The sequence below is a fragment of the Rhinatrema bivittatum genome, chromosome 10 (genome assembly GCF_901001135.1).
Source record: "Rhinatrema bivittatum chromosome 10, aRhiBiv1.1, whole genome shotgun sequence".
Taxonomy (NCBI): Eukaryota; Metazoa; Chordata; class Amphibia; order Gymnophiona; family Rhinatrematidae; genus Rhinatrema; species Rhinatrema bivittatum.
In genome coordinates this window covers 31,298,014-31,319,313 of record NC_042624.1, presented here as the reverse complement: position 1 = coordinate 31,319,313, position 21,300 = coordinate 31,298,014, and the positions used below count along the sequence as shown (strand labels likewise).

At 47.5% G+C, this 21,300-nt stretch overlaps 1 protein-coding gene and 1 long non-coding RNA gene across 10 annotated transcripts in view; one reads left to right on the top strand and one right to left on the bottom strand.

Moving 5' to 3' along the window:
- Positions 1-21,300, bottom strand: part of SLC44A3 (solute carrier family 44 member 3) — a 275,228-nt gene that overhangs the window by 83,135 nt on the left and 170,793 nt on the right. The gene's annotated exons all lie outside the window — the stretch shown is intronic.
- On the top strand, positions 4,158-6,360 carry LOC115099723. Its single transcript, XR_003858867.1, has 2 exons — positions 4,158-4,282; positions 6,183-6,360. It is a non-coding gene; the product is annotated as an uncharacterized LOC115099723 (long non-coding RNA).

Below are 21,300 nucleotides of genomic sequence, written 5' to 3'. Positions count from 1 at the left end.
CCAGACGGTGGGTTATGTTCCATGTCCAGCAGATGGAGTCAGAACACAAAATTCCCAGGGGAGGAACCACATAACCATGCCTCCCCTGTAACAGCTCTCAGTAACTAGACTAGCAAAGCCCAAAAGAGAGAGACTAAAAACAGAGGGATCAAGTAATCAAAGAAGGAATTGAAATAACCGCTGTCCAAATAAACAGCAACTAAATTCTGAACAGTGAACTTGCGAACAGCAGTGCGTGAACAAAAAAGACACGCAGTATTCGAAATACAGAGAAAAAGATTGTTAAGACAGGTAGGCAGGGATGTCCCACAAGAAAACCCCCAAACAAAGGGAGGGTGTCTGGAATGATCCATGGTATTACAGGAACGAAAATTAGCAGGTAAGGAATAATTTTCTTTTCCCTGTACATACCAGGATCATTCCAGACGGTGGGATGTACCAAAGCTTTCCCATCACGGGTGGGCCGCAGATAGCCCTGCTCGTATTACCTTGTCTCCAAGCTGACCGCCCGACGGAGCAGCTACGTCCAGGCGATAATGTCTCGCAAAAGTATGGATCGACTTCCAGGTGGCCGCCCTACAAATCTCCTGAGTGGAGACGGAGGAGCTCTCCGCCCAAGATGTCGCCTGGGCTCGAAGAGAATGAGCCTTGACAACCAGCGGAGGGGACTTACCTACGCCAAGGTATGCCGCTATGATCGCTCCCTTTAACCACCGCGCTATAGATTGTTTGGAGGGCATGCAACCCTTCCGGGGTCCGGACCAGAGGATAAACAGATGATCGGAGAGCCGAAAATCATTAGTCACCTCCAGATAGCGTATCAGAGACCGCCGTACATCCAGTCTACGCAGGTCTCCAGACTCTGAAGAGGCAAAAGATGGTAATTCCACCGATTGGTTGAGGTGGAATGCCGAAACCACTTTAGGGAGAAACAAGGAACCGTCCTCAGCGAAACCCCTTCAGGCGTGAAACGAAGGTATGGTTCACGACAGGATAGGGCCTGCAGCTCGGAAATACGTCTTGCTGAACTGATTGCCACGAGAAAAATGGTCTTGAAAGTGACGTCCTTGATGGTAGCCGAGCTTAGAGGTTCGAACGGCGAACCACAGAGGACTCGGAGCACCAGATTCAGATTCCATGACGGACAAGGTGGGCGAATCGGAGGCTTCAAGTGTTTCACTCCTTTAAGGAAACGGGAGACGTCCGGATGCGAGGACAGAAAACTCCTTATTTCCACTACGAAGAAAAGCCCCCCAAGGCCGCCACCTGAACCCGAAGAGAATTGTAAGCAAGACACAAATCCAAACCTGCGTGCAAGAAGGAAAGGACTTGTGGCACTGAGGCCTGCATGGGAAGAATGTCATTCGCTCCACACCAATACTCAAAGACCTTCCAGACTCTAACATAGGTAACAGAGGTGTACATCTTACGTGCTTTCAGTAGCGTTGAAATAACCGGCTCCGGATAACCGCGCCTCCTCAACTGACGCCTCTCAAAAGCCAGGCCGCAAGACAGAAGCGATCTGCCTCCTTGAAAAATATTGGTCCCTGGCGTAGAAGACGTGGCAGCTGACTGAGACGAAGGGGACCCTCCACCGTCAAATTGCGCAGATCCGCGAACCACGGTTGTGGGGGCCACTCTAGCGCCACAAGGATCACTGGCCCTTGGTGTTTCTCTATCCTGCGGATGACCTTGCCCACGAGGGGCCACGGTGGGAAAACATATAGGAGACAGTGGCGCGGCCAGGGCAGGACCAGCGCGTCCACGTCCTCGGCACCGCGCTCCCGCCTGCGGCTGAAGAAGCGGGCGGCCTTTGCATATCCGGCGGTTGCCATTAGGTCTACGTGCGGTGTCCCCCATCGCCATACTATTATCCGCATTGCCTGCTGCGAGAGCTCCCACTCTCCAGGATCCAAGTTTTGTCGGCTGAGAAAGTCCGCCTGTACGTTGTCCACTCCCGTTATATGCGAAGCCGCTAGTCGGAGGTGAAGCTCTGCCCACTCCATCAATTTGTCGGTTTCCAGAGAGACCCACCGACTTCTCGTGCCTCCCTGGCGATTGATGTACGCCACTGTAGTCGCATAGTCCGATAGCACCCTGACTGCTTGATGGCGTACTATGGGGAAGAAACCCTGTAACGCCAGACGGACCGCCCTGGTCTCCGAGCGGTTGATGAGCCATTTCGACTGTTCCTCCGTCCATCGACCCTGGATTGAGCTGTCCCGACAGACCGCTCCCCAGCCTGTGAGGCTGGCGTCCGTGGTGATAATCACCCAATCCGGGTCCTCCAGCAACACACCCTGAGCTAGGTGCCGTGGTTCAGCCACCAATGGAGACTGATGAAGGTTCCTCTCGGAATCGGATTGCCTGAAAATCTCTCGACACTGGCTGCCACCGGGAGAGTAGGGATCTCTGCAGCCTGAGCACAGACCCTCTTCAGAAAATAATCCGGCCCTGTCGGAGCCCTCACAAGGCGCCGCGGACTGCATCGCCACAGGGAGAGAGAGAGGGGGGGGGGAGGCTCTACAGGTGGCTCGCGCCTAAAATGAACGCCGACCCGGCAACGGACACTTGCCGCGGTCCCCCACCGACCTGAAGAAGAACTGACGGGGAATTACCCTCCCAACAGCAGGCGGCCCCGGGGAATGGTGCTTCGCGGGGCCGCATGTCGAGACGTTGGTCGCTCCCCAAAAGGGAGGGGGGAAAACCTGGGTCAGGAGAGAGAGGCCGGCGCTACAGACTTTCACCTCAGAGAGCCGAACGGAGTCCAAAAAATTGCAGTCTTCTGCTGAAAAAGAAGATGAAACAAAATATACACTTACCCCAACTGAGCCCTGAGTGAGGAAAATGAGAAAAGAAAGAAAGAAAACAGGCAACAGCCTGTCAGCAAGTCACCAGGCTAGAGAGCGATGAGCCAGCACCAGCAGAGAGCTCTCCCCCTGCTGTAAGAGGAGCCTTAGTAAAGTGACCTAAACTGTAAATTTAAAACTTTCTATATTTTTTTTTTTAACTTGATCCCCCTGAGGAGGTAGCCCTAAGCTAACAAGCTGGGGACCACAAGTCCCCTGCTCACATCTGCTGGAGTCAGAACGTTACAGAGAGCTATTACAGGGGAGGCGTGGTTATATGGTTCCTCCCCTGGGAATTTTGTGTTCTGACTCCATCTGCTGGACATGGAACATAACCCACCGTCTGGAATGATCCTGGTATGTACAGGGGACTACAAGGTATTACTCACTGAGGGTAAAGTATATACTAAGTTCTCTCTGTATATGTAATCACATCGACATAAGAGAACTCATAAATCTATACACATCGTGTTTATATAATTTTCATTCTTTATTCATAAGATAACATATTAAAACAAACCTATCTAGACAATAATTACTATCTAACACAAGCATACACACATAACCCCACCATTCAATCTCACACATTAAAACCACTCACCATAAATTGCACAAAACCCACGTGATACAGGTAAAATACAGTTTACACCAAAACTATGTATTGTGTATACTCCACGCCACTGTTCAATATTTCTGAAAATATGAAAGCTTTTTAAATTCCTTCAAATATTTTCACAGTATGTTCACAAAATAGTTAAAATTCTTTACAAAATTCTCACAGTATATCCACCCAATAAATTCTACTCATTCGAATATTTCAAGACAAAGTCGGCACCATCCACTGGATCCATCCGACAAGGACACCTTGTTTTACCCGTACTCTCCGGCCTTCATCAGGGAAAATCTCGCCAACGATCTTCTACATTACTCTCTCTTCATTGTCTTGAAATAATTCAAAAAACATCATGAATAATTTTAAACCCACTGGTATATTTTCTATAACCCATAGAATCTCAAATTATACCTTTTAGAATGCTCACTCTTAACTGCCTTGAAACTTGAACCGTCTCTCTTTAAAACACAGCTTTATTTGAACCAATCCTTCAACTTGCTGGAAGAAACTACTTCATATCCAATGGTTTATTACACTATTCCCAGTTGCTCACACTGCAACCAAATAATCAAAATTAAATACAATTTAACAAAACTCCTGCTTACCTGAACAAACGCTGAACTGGCTAGCAGGCTGTTTTGACTGATGACTATGCGAATAAAAATTTTTTTTTTATCCTAGATGGGATCTAAAAGAAAAAAAAAAAAGGGTACTATAATGGGGGAAACGAGGTGCATATCCCTTCTAGTAGGAAGACATACTTTTTAACAAACTTTGTCATGTAGCCTATTTGATCAAACTTTTTTCTTTTAATATCTAGGTCAGGGGTCGGGAACCCATGGCTCGCGAGCCAGATATGGCTCTTTTGAGGGCTGCATCTGGCTCGCAGACAAGTGTCGCCTCACTTTCCAGTCCCCCGCTGACCCAGCTGCTCTCCGGTCCTCCTCCGCCCGGGCTTAAAATGCTGTTAGCCCGGGCGGAACGCGGCAGGACAGCTGGAGTTAGCGGCACCGGCGTGCTCTCTTCTTCCCGCCCCCCCCCCCCGCGGCCCAGAAGAGGAAGTGGAGAGCATCGGGTGCCTGCGCGGCAAGAAGAGGCCACGCTAGTGTCCGACGAAAAGAAGACTGCAGCGCGGCTCGGAGGAAAATGAAGAGCTTCAACCGCGGCCGATGGGACTCCGCCTCCGCGAGGGCTGAAAATGAAGGAGGTTAGCGTTGGGAGGAGGCTGCTGCTGCCGCGAGTTCCCGGGGTGGGGGAGAGAGGGAGTGAATGAGCGAGCAAGCATGTGTGTTTGAGATCCTGTGTGTGTGAGTGAGAGATTGCATGTATGTGAATGATTGAGAGCCTATATATGTAAAAGAGAGTATGTCTGTGATTGAGAGCCTGCCTGTGAGAGAGAGAGCATGAATGTAAGTTTACCATTGGGAACCTGTATGTGTAAGTTTGTGATTGAAAACCTGTTTGTGTGAAAGAATATGTGTGTATGATTGAGATCCTTTGTGTGGGAGAGAAATCATGTGTATGTATGATTAAGAGCCTGTGTGTATAAGTAAGAGAGAGATCATGTGTGTCTGTGTGTGACTGAGAGCTGGTTTAGGTGATGGAGCATGTGAGTATGTGATTGAGAGCCTGTGTTTAAATGAGAGAGAGAGAGACCATGTGTGTCTGTGTGTGATTGAGAGCTGATTTAGGTGAGGGAGCATGTGAGTATGTGATTGAGAGCCTGTGTGTAAATGAGAGAAAGAGAGGACATGTTTGTAAGCATGTGAATGAGAGTCTGTGTGTGAGAGAAAAAGACAGCATGTATTTATGTGATTGAAAGCCTGTGTGTGTGTGTAAGCGTGAAAAGATAGACAGCATGTGTGTAAATGTGTAATTAAGAGCCTATATAAGTGAGAGAGAAAAAACATGTGTATATGTGAGTACTGAGAGCATGTGTGTATAGGTGTGTCATTGAGAGCCAGTGTGAGAGAGAGTGCTGGTATGTGACTGAGAGAGGAGAAAGTTCCAAGCAAACCACCCCGCCGCCTCCTGCTAATTCAGAACAATCTCAGGACACCTGGATATCAAACGTTCCCAGGTATGCAGAGCAAAAACATTTTTGTATCCTTATTATTTTTCATTACTGGGTCTTTGTGTCTGCAATTTTGAAATATTTTGTTGGTATCTGGAAATGTTTTATATGAGTTTTTAAATATTGGATATTCCACTCATCAGCTGTTTCGAAATATGTTCTTTTTGTTAGTACAGTTTTACTGCTGATGATTTTATATTTCTTGGTTTGTTTTATAAGGATGGGTGATGTTTCTTTTTTCCTTTGTTACACTGCATACAGAGACTCTGGCTTGTTGCTTATGGCAATTTCCAATTCAGTTTTTTCTGCATGCTTCTTGTTAAGCGTTTTGGTCTCTTTATTCTATGTTCGGTGAGGGACAGCACGTGATTCAGGTGAGGCTTTCTGCTGGCGTGTAGTTTCTGTGTAGGACTCTATAGCAGCCTGACTTGGTCCGTTTTCCTAATAGGAGATGTATTGGTGTCTTAAGGCCTGGTGTAATATTTTCAGAGACTTATTGTACTTTAAAAGTGTGATCTTACATAAAATGCACACATTTACTTGTATTTAGTTTTAAACATATTGTATGGCTCTCATGGAATTACATTTTAAAATATGTGGCGTTTATGGCTCTCTCAGCCAAAAAGGTTCCTGATCCCTGATCTAGGTGTTTGTTACAGATATTAAGAACCTTTATGTTGGGATTCTGCCAGTTTAAAAAAAAAAAAAAAAAAAAAGTTACATATACCTTAACTTTTGTGCTGATAGTGCAACTTTTGGAAAGATGAAGTTACTGAATTTTAAGCATTCCTCTTCTGGAAAATTAAAATTCAACTTAAAGTGGGTAAGGAAATACTAAAACAGGAAGCTCCAGCAGCTCCGTGCAGCCCTACACCACCAGCTTCCAGGCTGGCCTCCAGCCTGTGGCACGGATTCTTCCTATCTTCCTGTCGCCATGCAGGTCACCATAGAAACCGAGCCTCGACACGGCGTGCCCATGACCTATGGCAATAGCTATTTAAGCACGCACCATCCTTACACAGCAGGCTGTTTTGACCGATGACTATGGGAATAAAAAAAAAAAAAAATTTATCCTAGATGGGATCTAAAAAAAAAAAAAAAAAAAGGGTACTATAATGGGGGAAACGAGGTACATATCCCTTCTAGTAGGAAGACATACTTTTTAACAAACTTTGTCATGTAGCCTATTTGATCAAATTTATTTTTTTTTTTGTATTTAATTTTGATTATTTGGTTGCAGTGTGAGCAACTGGGAATAGTGTAATAAACCATTGGATATGAAGTAGTTTCTTCCAGCAAGTTGAAGGATTGGTTCAAATAAAGCCATGTTTTAAAGAGAGACAGTTCAAGTTTCAAGGCAGTTAAGAGTGAGCATTCTAAAAGGTATAATTTGAGATTCTATGGGTTATAGAAAATATACCAGTGGGTTTAAAATTATTCATGATGTTTTTTGAATTATTTCAAGACAATGAAGAGAGAGTAATGTAGAAGATCGTTGGCGAGATTTTCCCTGATGAAGCCCGGAGAGTACGGGTGAAACAAGGTGTCCTTGTCGGATGGATCCAGTGGATGGTGCCGACTTTGTCTTGAAATATTCAAATGAGTAGAATTTATTGGGTGGATATACTGTGAGAATTTTGGAAAGAATTTTAACTATTTTGTGAACATACTGTGAAAATATTTGAAGGAATTTAAAAAGCTTTCATATTTTCAGAAATATTGAACAGTGGAGTGGAGTATACACAATACATAGTTTTGGTGTAAACTGTATTTTACCTGTATCACGTGGGTTTTGTGCAATTTATGGTGAGTGGTTTTAATGTGTGAGATTGAATGGTGGGGTTATGTGTGTACGCTTGTGTTAGTAATTATTGTCTAGATAGGTTTGTTTTAATATGTTATCTTATGAATAAAGAATGAAAATTATATAAACACGATGTGTATAGATTTATGAGTTCTCTTATGTCAATGTGATTACATGTACAGGGGACTGTCATCTTTGGAGTTCTTGTGAGTTACCATCAGATCCATGTGAGGAATGTCCCATTGGTCTATGATTCTTTGGAAGGCCTCCAGAATGATCTTCCATTCTCTAGGGTCCAACATATTCCTGCTAAGGAAGTCAGCATGGAGGTTTTTTACCCCACAATATAAGCTGAGAACTGTAGGAGGTTCCTTTGTGTCCACCAGGAGAGCAGGCTCACCTCCTGGGCCTCCATCAGGATCAAAGTATCCCTTTGCCTGTTTACTTAAGCCACTACTTGAGCCCTGTCAGACAGCATTCAAATGACCACTCTCTTACCTAAGGAAAGATAGTGTAATAGAGCCAACCTGATGGCCCTGTATTCCAGCCTATTTATGGACCACTAGTTTTTTGGGGTTTTTTTTTAATTAGCACTGCTGTACTACTTGGCTGCGATGGTGAGCTCCTTAGCCTATTAGACATGCTCCATTACCACTAGAATCCAATTGGGAGACTCTAGATCCACTCCCTTCAATAGATTCATTGGAACAGACCACCAAGTCTGAGAGCAGAAGAGGAAGGCGAACCTGGTAGTCTTGCAACTGAGGAGATCAGTGATCCAACAAGGACAACTAAAGAGGCCACATGAGCCATGGCCCAAGGGACCAACTCTAAGGTGGCCACAATAAAGTGGAGAAGCTGGAGAAAATTCTAAACCCTGGGCACACTCAGAGAGAGAAAAAAGCCTGAACTTGAGCTAACAACTTTGCTACTCTTTCTTGAGACATGAAGACTCAGACCATCCTGGGATCAAAGCATGCCCCCTAGATACCAAGAATGAGATTGTAGAATTTTCTACCCAGCCAAAGTTTCCTAGGACTTGCACAACCCTGTCTGAAGTCATCTGGATCTCCTGTATCAGCCCGGCTCTTATCATCTAATCACCTACATACAGATGAATCATAATACCTTTTCTGCACAAGACCACCACGATCAACACCATCGCCTTGGAAAGGGACCTTGGTGTTGTGGCAAATGAAAAAAGGATGGTTCTAAAATGTAAATGTTCTCTTATGGTGCAAGACCAAATAAATCTCAGATGATCTTCCCTGAAAGGAATGTGGAAGAAAGTTTCTGAAAGATCCATAGATGAGAGGAACTCGTCTTGCCTCACCACTAGAATAACAAAGTGCTTTGCAATGGAAGCAGGGAAACCTTTGATATCAAGAATGAACTGAAAAGGAACAATCCTTCAGAATCACAAACTAGATTGAGTACCAATCTATACCCTGGCTTTCTATTTATTTATTTATAACTTTTTTTTATACCGACGTTCCTGTATAAAATACATATTACACCGGTTTACAATGAAACTGCAAATTCGCTCTGGGGCGATACAAGGAACAGGGGAACCACTTTCTATCGGAACCACTGCTTCCAGACACTGGAGCCTCAACAAAATCCCCTTAAACGCTACCTTTTTTGGAGTTTGACACACAGGACGACACCATAAGGGCATCAAAGATGGCAAAGGCAAGCTCCAGTGAATACAGTTTAGCACAATGGCCAGAATCACTGGTCCAAAGTAATGTGGGTCCACTCCTGGTAAAACCACTGAAGACAATCTTCTATAGGGACCACCTCAGAGAAAACCCATTGACTATCACTAGGTTGAACTGGTAACTGGACTTCCTAGTGCCATGAAAGGATGGACTCCTTCTTTGACACCTGACTGCTTCCCTAGTTTGTGTATCCCAGCATTCTGGAAGCAACAGTGACTTTTATTGTCCTGGGATGCTAAATGGATTCTTTCATCTGAAGTTTCTGGAGCTTAGATTCTCTCAGATTCAAACCAACTTTTCCTGATCTTCTCCAAACAATTACCTTAAAGGGAAGCTTGCTGAGATGGGCCGTTGACACTATATTAGATGATCAGGTACGCAGCCACAAGAGTCTCTGTGTTGCGATAACTGAAGCCAAGAAAGAAGAAATTCTTATCAGGTCACACACTGCATCTGCCAAAGACATACCCGATTTCTAAATGGTCTGCCTCCACGCTTTCCAGGAGTTGTTGCACCCAGTGCAATAAGCCATAAGCCCCAAGAATTCCACAAATTGAGGACTGAATAGACAAAGCTGCAGTAGAGATGGACTGCTTTAGGAAAGAATCATTTTATATTGAGATCTTCTACAGCTGTGCCACCAACCACCAACCACTTAGTCTTATGGGGCATGGCTGCTATGAGGGCATTAACACAAAGGATCTGAAACAAACTTTCTCTATCCTCTGCCAGAAAAAAGATAGTTTATTCCTGGTCTTACCTCCTTTGAAACCTCAATCAGGGGTCTCCCATGCCAAAAAGGACATGCATTTAAGCACTTTGTGGAGAGGAAGGTCTTAGACAGTTTCCTGATCTCTTCAAGAATAATGTCTCCCTTCCAGAACTGTCTCAACTTTTGAGTCTGCTATGAGGAGGGAAGAAACCAACTGGAAAATAAGAGAAGCTAGTTCTAACAGAAGAATCCTCCCCATAAGAGGTAAACTCTCCCTTCTACAGGCTTACCAAGCCCAGGGAACAGGACACATTGATAGGCCCAAGGCCCCCAGAGCTTCTTGGATGAAGGCTGAGCAAAGACCCTGGCCAAGTTTGAACTCATGGCCCTGGTAGCTGCAGGCTGGAAACCTGCAGCAGAGTTATGGAGGCTGCTGGCTCTCCAGGGAGTCATAAAATACTTATCCTTTATACTAGAGAGAGCTAGACATCCCGTGTTCAATGCAGACTCTAAAATGAAACCCCCCTAACCGCTGTCACACCCCCCCCCCCCCCCGGTGAAACCCCCTACAGCCCCCCATTTTTTATTCGCCCCCCCCCCCCACCCTCTTCATCCCTCCTCCACATCCCCCTAGCCACTTATCATATCATTTTTTATTCACCCCTCCCCACCAGCCACTTATCATAAACATCCCTAACACCCCACCCCCAGTTAACCTCCCAAAGACTCTATCTAAATCCTCATCTAAAAATTATCTTCCCAAGCAATGTTGTAATGTTATAATAGAAATGTCTCTCTCTATCTCTTCTACAAGTTACCTCGTTACAATGTAAAATGTTATAATATAATTATATTATAAATGTTACAATATAAGTGCATCTCGTTAGCTCTTACACAAGTTACCACGTTACAATGTAAAATAAGCAGATCTTGCCTCATTCGTTCAGTTATATGTAAACCGATGTGATATCTCGATCGAATGTCTGTATATAAAAGCAAATAAATAAATAAATCCCTCTGCATGTTCCCCTTTGGGTCAGCAACCTTAAATCAGTATATAAGCAACACCAGGAAGCAAACCTTTGCTGGTCCAATAAACTCCTTGGCTTCTGCCCTATGGAAACTTTGTCCAGCCTTTAATCCCAGCTGGAAGACTGCCCTGCTTCTAACGAATGTGCTTTTAAATCTCCGTACAGGTACTTGCTTTTCTTTACTCTGCAAGCCAGGATCCAGGGCTTGGATCGAGCCTTTTCCTGCACCCAGCCCTCCATCGGACCCTCTCCTCCTCCTCCACCTCGTGGCTGTTGACCCCTCCCCCAGCTGGAAGACTGCCCTGCTTCTAACGAATGTGCTTTTAAATCTCCGTACAGGTACTTGCTTTTCTTTACTCTGCAAGCCAGGATCCAGGGCTTGGATCGAGCCTTTTCCTGCACCCAGCCCTCCATCGGACCCTCTCCTCCTCCTCCACCTCGTGGCTGTTGACCCCTCCCCCAGCTGGAAGACTGCCCTGCTTCTAACGAATGTGCTTTTAAATCTCCGTACAGGTACTTGCTTTTCTTTACTCTGCAAGCCAGGATCCAGGGCTTGGATCGAGCCTTTTCCTGCACCCAGCCCTCCATCGGACCCTCTCCTCCTCCTCGTGGCTGTTGACCCCTCCCCCAGCTGGAAGACTGCCCTGCTTCTAACGAATGTGCTTTTAAATCTCCGTACAGGTACTTGCTTTTCTTTACTCTGCAAGCCAGGATCCAGGGCTTGGATCGAGCCTTTTCCTGCACCCAGCCCTCCATCGGACCCTCTCCTCCTCCTCCACCTCGTGGCTGTTGACCCCTCCCCCAGCTGGAAGACTGCCCTGCTTCTAACGAATGTGCTTTTAAATCTCCGTACAGGTACTTGCTTTTCTTTACTCTGCAAGCCAGGATCCAGGGCTTGGATCGAGCCTTTTCCTGCACCCAGCCCTCCATCGGACCCTCTCCTCCTCCTCCACCTCGTGGCTGTTGACCCCTCCCCCAGCTGGAAGACTGCCCTGCTTCTAACGACTCCACCTTTAAATCTCTGTGCTGGAAGCTAAGACTCATATTAATGACATCACTGTTGAGCATCACAGAAAAGAGTCATCTATAAAAATCTAACCAGGCCAGGCGTCACGCGCCTAGCGTCACGCGCCGAAGGAGCGCGACAAAGGGGCCTGCCCCTTTGAGCGCCCCTTCGTGCAGCCCCTTCGGACTGCCCTGAAGGACCCTGGAAGACCCTAAAGTACTACACGGACCTCCTTCTCACCCAGCAGTCCCTTTGGACCCTGAGATATCGCAGCTCACTTGCCAGCCTCTCAGCCAAGACCCATCCTGCTCCAGGACCACCCTGCTCCAGGCTCCAGGACCTCGGAGTGAGTGGGCACCTCCCCAAAGTGCCTATCTCCCCTCTCACAGGTGTTCATGAGCCTGCCTCGCAGCCACTGGACTACCCCCCTAACACCTTAAATTGCTCTATTCTGTTGTATGTGCATGTTATCTACATGTTATCTAAGCTGTATAACCTGCATTGTCTGACCTGTATGGTACACTACTTACACCTCTTACTCTACCTAATCAGCTTTGTGCCCTTCCCTCAGTTTTTAACTCCTTGATACCTTAATCCCCGCCTTTGTACTACCCTATATCCTCCCAGTTTCATTTTTACCTACCCCCTCTTCCTCCCTCCTCCTTTTGCCTACTCACCCAACATGACCACACAACACATCAACTGCATCCACCTCCCCCACAACAGACGCCCCCATTCCCGTCCCCCCCCCCCCCCTACAAATCCCTCCTCACTACCCCCCTCAACCAATTCCTTGGACTCACTACCCTCTCCATCATTCTGTTCAACGCCCAATCACTCCAAAAAAACCCCCATCTTAAATGACCTCCTCACTGACACCAAGCCAGACATCTGTGCGATCACGGAAACCTGGCTCAAAGAAACAGACATTGTCCTCCTGAACCAGCTACCTACACAATCCTACGAATTCCTATCCATTCCAAGACCCAAGAAAAGAGGAGGTGGCATCCTCCTAGCCTTCAAGAAACACCTTAATCTCAAACTCTCCCACACCACATCACCCTCCAAGCTAGAAATTGGCCTCTTCAAAGCCCCCTCACTGCAAATTTGTCTCATTTATGCCCCCCCTGGATCCATCGAACGGGACCCCTCCCCCCTAATTGAATTCTTATCTGCCAACATAAACATTGAAATCCCTTCCATCATACTAGGAGACTTCAACCTCCATGTCGATGCCACCCCCCTCACCCCTTCTTGTGAGGCATTCCTTACTGCACTCCAAGCTCTAGGCCTTAGACAAATTGTTACCTCCCCCACCCACCAAGCTGGTCACTCCCTTGACCTCATATTCATCAACCACTGCTTCCTACCATCCCACCCCCCCACCTGCTCCCCTGTACCTTGGTCCGACCACTTCCTCATAAAAGCCCTCCTCCCCCTTAACTTCCCCACTACACCCACTCCCTCAAACAACACCACCTTCACCTTCAGGAAACCCTGCTCCGGAGATGAACTGGCTCTTGCCATTTCCAACACCTCCACCAGCCTTGACTGCTCCAGTCCAGAGACTGCCATCAAATCCTGGCTCAGCATGACTCTTGAAATTGCTGACAAACTATGCCCCATCTCCAGACGTAACATTACCCAACCCACAAAAAATCATCAACCCTGGTACACGACTGAACTAAGATCCCTAAAAAATACCCTCAGGCAGCGAGAGAGAAGCTGGCATAAAGCCCCCTCACCTCAACTCGCCTCAAGTTTCAAAACTACCCTTCACCAATATAGAATAACCACCCTCAAAACAAAAAGAGACTACTTTTCAGCTAAGATCCACCAATACATGTACAACCCGAAAGCCCTTTTCAATTATGTTGCCAACCTCACCAAATCCTCTCAGCCCACTATCCCTGAGAATGATGCCTCCACTAAGAGCGAAGAAATCGCCCAGTATTTCCTCACAAAAATCACCAACATCCTCCGCAGATTTCAACACCCCTCTCCATCTACCTCCCCTTCCCCCTCCCTCCAACCTTCCCCTACTTCACCCACCCTCCAAACCCTTGACCTGACTTCCGCCAAAGAAGTGGAATCTATTCTCAGAAAACTCAAACCAGCTTCCCACCCTTCAGACACCATTCCCACAAAATCCCTCCTCTCCATCCCGAATACTATATCCAAACCCATCGCAGACATCATAAACTCCTCCCTCTCTTCAGGCTCTGTCCCATATGCTCTCAAACAAGCTATTGTCAAGCCCCTCCTAAAAAAACCAACACTAGACCCTAAAGACCCCGCTAACTTCCGCCCTATCTCTAACCTGCCCTTCCTATCCAAAATTATGGAAAAGATTGTAAACATCCAACTTACAGAATATCTAGAAAGCAACAACATTCTGCATCCAGCCCAATACGGCTTCCGTAAATACCTCAGTACAGAAACCCTCCTGCTCTCCCTCACGGACCACTTACTCATAGGCATGGACCGAGGCAACTGTTACCTCCTCGCCCTACTCGACATCTCAGCTGCCTTTGATACCATCAACCACAACCTCCTCATCAACCGGCTATCCGAAATAGGCATCTCAGGCCTAGCCCTACTATGGTTTAAATCCTATTTATCTAACAGAAAGTTCTCCGTCAAGATAGGAAACGCCAACTCCACACTCTACCCCTTGTCTCAAGGTGTCCCACAAGGCTCCTCCCTCTCCTCCACCCTTTTCAACATTTATCTCACACCTCTATGTCAGCTCCTCACAGACCTCGGCCTCAAATTCTACCTCTATGCAGATGACGTTCAAATCGTCATTCCCATTCACAACTCTCTCTCAGATGCCCTTGCCTTCTGGAACACATGTCTTGCCAACATAAATGACTTCCTCACCAACATCCACCTCGCTCTAAACTCCTCCAAAACAGAGCTGCTCCTTATCTCTCCTCACCTCCCTCCCAAACCACCGATCTCCAACGATCCAGCTTTCAACGTCATAACACCCCAACCCACAGTAAGAGACCTTGGGGTTATCATAGATCAACAACTCAATCTCAAAAAACAGATCAACTCCATCCTCAAAGAAGGTTTCTTCAAGCTTCACATCCTGAAGAAACTCAGACCCCTCCTCCACTATCCTGACTTCCGCACCGTCGTCCAAGCCACCCTTTCCTCAAAGCTGGACTACTGTAATGCCCTCTTCCTCGGCCTACCCTCCTCCACCACCAAGCCCTTACAAATGCTCCAGAATGCCATCGCCAGGGTCATCACCAACTCAAGGAAAGCTGATCACATTACCCCTATACTCAAAGAACTCCACTGGCTCCCCATCGCATCCCGAATTCTCTTCAAAATTCTAACCATAGTGCACAAGTCCATCCACTCGCACAATTCCAATTGGTTGGATGAACCCTTTTGTCCTATACGCACTGAACGACCCACTCGCACTGTCAACAAAGGCACCCTCTCCATTCCCCCTTTGAAAAAAGCCCACCTCTCCTCTACTAGGGACCGTGCACTATCCATTGCAGGCCCTAAACAATGGAACGCCCTCCCTACCACTCTCAGGCTAGAGCCATGTTACGCCAAGTTCAGAAAAAAACTTAAAACATGGCTCTTCCGACAAGCCTACCCTGATTAAATACACTGACTTCTGCAAGTATCTTGCCTTCACTGACTTCCGCAAGTATCTTGCCTACGCCTTGTATATTCCTGTAAATAGTCCGTTGCAGTTTTATTTATTGCTTTAATTCCTCCTCCTCCTGCTCTTTGTATACTCCTCCTTGTTCGCCCTCCCTGTTCATTGTAATTTCTGCCTTTCAAGTTACATTGTAAACCGGTATGATGTATGCATACTAATACCGGTATATAAAAGTTTTTAAATAAATAAAATAAATAAATAAATCTTGTTCCTGCCAAGTCATCTCAGTGACTCCTGTTCCTGATTCCCCATCTACCACTGGATATTCATCATCAGCTCCTGGCTCCTGGACTCTACCACAACCCTTTGCCAGCAACTTTGCCTCTCTCAAGGGATATTACCACCTCACTAGGGTGAAGCCCAATATGTCTCACACCAGGCTTCAAAATGACAACTAAAATGAAACTGGGGACAAAAAGCCTTGGAGGAAATAAGACTCAGAAAAGGCTCATGGACCCTCTCTGCTTCAGGCTTCAACAACAGAAGGTCCAGGAGGTCAGCCTGAGAAAGATCTGGGGTTGCTACTTCTGGAGTCAGGCCATGCAGGAAAATTCAAAATGGTGGCCAGCCAGAGGGTCATACCACCAGTTCCCCCCCTAAGCAACCTCAGTACCTCTGTCGCAAAGTGGAAGACTGAGACGGTTGCGCTATACAAACACCAGCTCCTGGACCTCCTGCAGTGACACTCCTGCTCTGCCAAGAAGACCCAAGGCAGCGGATTCAAACAGCACTCAACCTTCCCTGAGGGCTTAATGGATTCCACTGCCTGTTGAGCTCAATACGGAGTCTGTCCAGAGGACTGCCAGAAAAAAAATCCCCTTACACTGCAGCTGGTAACATTGGGTTCTCTCAGCCTTGGCAGCTGGTAAGCCTTTTCTCTCCTCTTTTCAGTATAGCAGCTTTAACCCCACTTCCTGTCCCCATGGACTTTCCCAGCCAGGGATCTGGAGAGAGAAGACAAAATAAGCCAGAGGCAAAAGGGAGTGGAGGTTGATAAACAGAGTCTTGGAAAGATATCCAGTCTCTGGAGAGAGGGAGACACAGCCTGAGGGTTCTTCTCTAGATCCTACCTGAACTTCTTGATTCAATCAGGATTTGAAGGAACACAGGGAGCTACTTACCAGATCCTGCATAACTAGGAACCCACTAGGGAAGGTCCCTGGAGTCAGAACTGGTGGGCCTGCTCAACTAGGGGAATAATTACCAAATGGTTAACCTAGGAGCCAAAGATCCAGTTCTATCAGTGGAAGCAGCCATCAGGCTGTTACCTTGGAGCAAAGCTGGGAATGCTCTACTAAAAAATAAATTTGAAGTCTTGGGAGCCAAGAATCCTACTGTACCAGTCCAGAATGTGCCACCATTTGCTGGAGACAGAAAATACAGGCAAGTGCCTGTGCTCTTCAACCCTTTATAGCAGTAATGATGTCACTGGTAAGTTGTGGTTCTTCATCTCCATTTGTTGGTAGGACGGCATAAACACACGCTTTTGGACTGGTGTAGCAGGAATTTAGAATTACTGGTACACTATAAATGTTACCCAATGTTGACATGAAAAAAATTAATTTCTAAGCTCGTATGTATCAGTCCCTCTGTGAAGCTGTTATAATGGAATTCCTTCAGAAAAATCACCCAGTTAGTACTGGGCCCTGCTGAAGGAAGGATGGAGGCACAAAAAGGGGTGTAAAAACCTTTTATTTATTCATAAAAACAATTCACAAAGCCACTAGTGGGAGACGGCAGAAGCACAAATTAATAATGAAAGTTAAGATTATTATATTCTTTTCTTAACCAACACATTTAAAAGTAGTGCCTCTTACTGATTGCAAAAGGAAAATTAGTTTCTTACCTGATAATTTTCATTCCTGTAGTACCAAGGATCAGTCCAGACTGCTGGGTTATGCCTCCCCTCCAGCAGATGGAGTCAGAGAAAAAGCTGAAAAGCACCCCCTAGCGGTGGGACCCAGCACACCGCTGCCTGCGATCCCTCAGTATAAAGGATATCAAAGCAGAAGCAAAATATATATAATCATAAACTTCCACAGAATAATAAACAGTTTAGAACCCAACCAAGACTAGATCAAGTAGGCCTACTGCCCTAAATAAACAATCAAACCTATCGCTCAAGTTCCAGAAACCCCGTAACACTTGCCTGTTACAACGAATGATCACGTATAACGACGCTCTTCAATCAGAGTAACTGCAATATAAGAAAAAAACAGCAAAAGTAGTAGCAGACACGAGCGGACTCTCCCGTAACCTACCTGGGCGGGCGTCTGGACTGATCCTTGGCACTACAGGAACGAAAATTATCAGGTAAGAAACTAATTTTCCTTTCCCTGTACGTACCAGGATCAGCCTTAAATGGGGTGGGACCCAGAGAGTCCCGCGCGAAGTACGCTGCTCCCAAATGACTCTGTCGGCGGACCATGAACATCCAAGCGATAATGCCTGGCAAATGTATGCAATGACTTCCAAGTGGCCGCCCTGCAAATCTCCTGGCACGACACAAACTGGCCTTCAGCCCACGAAGCCGCCTGAGAACGCAGAGAGTGAGCCTTGAGCCCCTCAGGAACAGCCTTTCCGCAGCCAATGTAAGTGGACGCGATCGTGCCTTTCAACCAGCGGGCGATAGTCGTCTTGGATGCCTGAAGACCCTTCTTGGGCCCATACCACAACACAAACAAGTGATCCGACCTTCGAAACTCATTAGTCACCTCCAGGTACCACAGGAGTACTCGACGGACATCCAAACGCTTCAAATCCCGACCTTGAGAAGACCGGATCTCCTCCTCCGTAAAGGAGGGCAATTCCACCATCTGATTAACATGGAAGGCCGATACCATCTTAGGCAAGAAGGAAGGTACTGTGCGTAAAGATACTCCGGACTCAGAAATACACAAGAACGGCTCCCTGCACGAAAGCGCCTGAAGTTCCAAAACACGGCGTGCGGACGAAATGGCCACCAGGAATACTGTCTTGAGAGTCAAATCCTTCAAGGTGGCTCTCCTAAGAGGCTCAAATGGGGAAGCGCAGAGACCACGGAAAACCAAATTCAAACTCCAGGATGGGCACGGAGCCCTCACAGGGGGACGCAAATTCCTAACTCCGTGTAGAAAACGCACGACATCAGGGTGACATGCAAGCGAAGAACCATCAACCTTGCCTCTCAGACAGCCCAGGGCTGCTACCTGAACCCGAAGAGAGCTGTATGCCAAACCCTTCTTCAAACCTTCTTGCAAAAACATAAGAATATGACTCAATGAAGCCGTACCCGGGGACAGTTGTATGCCACTACACCAGGATTCAAATACCTTCCAAACCCTAGCATAGGTAAGCAAAGTCGAAGATCTGCGAGCCCGAAGGAGAGTAGGAATCACCGCTTCAGGGTACCCTTTCTTTCTCAGTTGTCTCCGCTCATAAGCCAAGCCGCTAGACAAAAGTGATCTGCCAGATCGAAAAATACCGGACCCTGACGTAGGAGATTCGGAATGTGACCGAGGCGCAGGGGTTCGTCCACTGCTAGGTTGATCAGATCCGTGAACCACGGTCGTCTTGGCCACTCCGGGGCCACCAGAATCACCAGACCCCGGTGGTATTCTATGCGCCTTAACACTTTTCCCACCAGAGGCCATGGGTGAAATACATAAAGGAGGATGTGCGGAGGACACGGGAGCATGAGCGCATCCACCCCCTCTGAACCGTGTTCCCGCCTTCGGCTGAAGAAACGAGCCGCCTTGGTGTTCAACCGCGTCGCCATCAAGTCCAAGCGTGGAATCCCCCAATGTCGGGTTATGAGGTGCAACGCCTCTGCCGACAGTTCCCACTCTCCGGGGTCCAGATGTTGTCGACTGAGAAAATCTGCCTGGACGTTGTCCACTCCTGCGATATGGGATGCCATGATGCAGCCCAGATGTCGTTCCGCCCATGCCATCAACAAGGCCGCCTCAGCCGCCACCGGGCGACTCCTTGTGCCGCCCTGCCTGTTTATCTATGCCACGGTGGTCGCGTTGTCTGATAGAACTCACACCGCCTGACGGTGCACTAATGGGAGGAGTTGACGCAAGGCCAGACGAACCGCCCTGGTCTCCAAGCGATTGATGGACCAAGCGGCTTGCCGAGGGGACCAACGGCCCTGTACTGCCCGGGACTGACATACCGCTCCCCATCCTGATAGACTGGCATCCTTTGTCACCACAATCCAGTGTAGGGGCTCTAATTCCACCCCCTGAAGAAGATGGTCCAGAATCAGCCACCATGTGAGGCTGGCCCGGGCCGGTTCCAACAAGGGCAAAGGCATGTCGTAGTCCTCGGATCTGGGATCCCAGCGGGACAGTAGCGCCCTCTGCAGAGGCCGCATATGAGCAAACACCCAAGGAACCATTTCCAGGGTGGACGCCATATGCCCAATTACCTGCAAATAATCCCAAGATGTAGGCAACGGTAGCTCCAACAGGTTCCGTACCTGATCCATTAGATTGACCATCTGTTGGTGGGGAAGAAACACCTTGCCCAGTGAAGTATCGAATCGGGCTCCCAGGAATTCCAGTTGCTGGGTTGGGTCTAGATGGCTCTTGGCAAAGTTGATTACCCAACCTAATTTCTGTAGTTGGTCCACCACTGACCGAACCGCTCGCTTGCACAGAGCTTCTGACTTGGCCCGAATGAGCCAATCATCCAGATAAGGATGTACCAATATCCCTTGACGATAAAGAGAAGCTGCTACCACCACCAAAACCTTGGTGAAAATTCTGGGGGCTGTTGCCAACCCGAACGGAAGTGCGCAAAACTGATAATGGTCCCCGGGCACCATGAACCTGAGGAACCGCTGATGATGCTCCTGAATTCCAATATGGAGATACGCTTCGGTCAGGTCCAAAGAAGCCAAAAATTCTCCCTTGTGGATGGCCGCGATAACAGACCATAGCATCTCAATGCGAAAACGCGGAACGTGCATAGCCCTGTTGACCTGCTTCAAATCCAGGATGGGCCGGAACGTCCCTTCCTTCTTCGGGACCACGAAGTAAATGGAGTACCAGCCGGTTCGTCGCTCGGCAGATGGGACCGGGATCACCGCCCCCAGCGCCTGAAGACGATCCAACGTCTGAGCAATCACTTGTTGTTTTGCCGGAGGTCCGCAAGGCAATACAAGGAACAGATCTCGAAGCGGTCGTGCAAAATCCAAAACGTAACCGTGCTTTACATCATCTAGAACCCACTGGTCTGAGGTTATTTTGACCCATTCCTCCCAAAATAGGGACAGCCGACCCCCGATTCACGGAACGGAGGAATGGGCCTGCGCGACTTCATTGCGCTGTCTTACTGGGGGTGAAGGTATGAGATGCTCCCGATCTTTGAGGCCGTCTGCCACGAAAGGAATGCAACCAAGACTGGGACAGAGAAGTCTGTTGCCTCTGGGAGAAGGAGCCCCCTCTCCCCATCCGGAAACGACGTTGGCCCCGAAACAGACCCCTTGAATTCCCAAAGGGGCGAGATTGCTTGGGCTTGTCCTCCGGTAACTTATAAACCTTATTATCCCCTAAGTCCTTAATGAGCTGCTCAAGCTCATCGCCAAACAACAATTTCCCTCTGAAGGGAAAGGAACCCAGACACACTTTAGAAGAAGCATCCGCCGCCCAGTGACGAAGCCAGAGTAACCTCCTGGCGGACACAGCCGAGGACATAGTGCGAGCCGAAGTCCGCAGGAGATCCTATAAGGCATCCGCCGTTTAACTGCTCGTAGTTCTCCTTACTCCTCCTTATCATATAATCCTTATCATATAATTACTCCTCCTTATCATA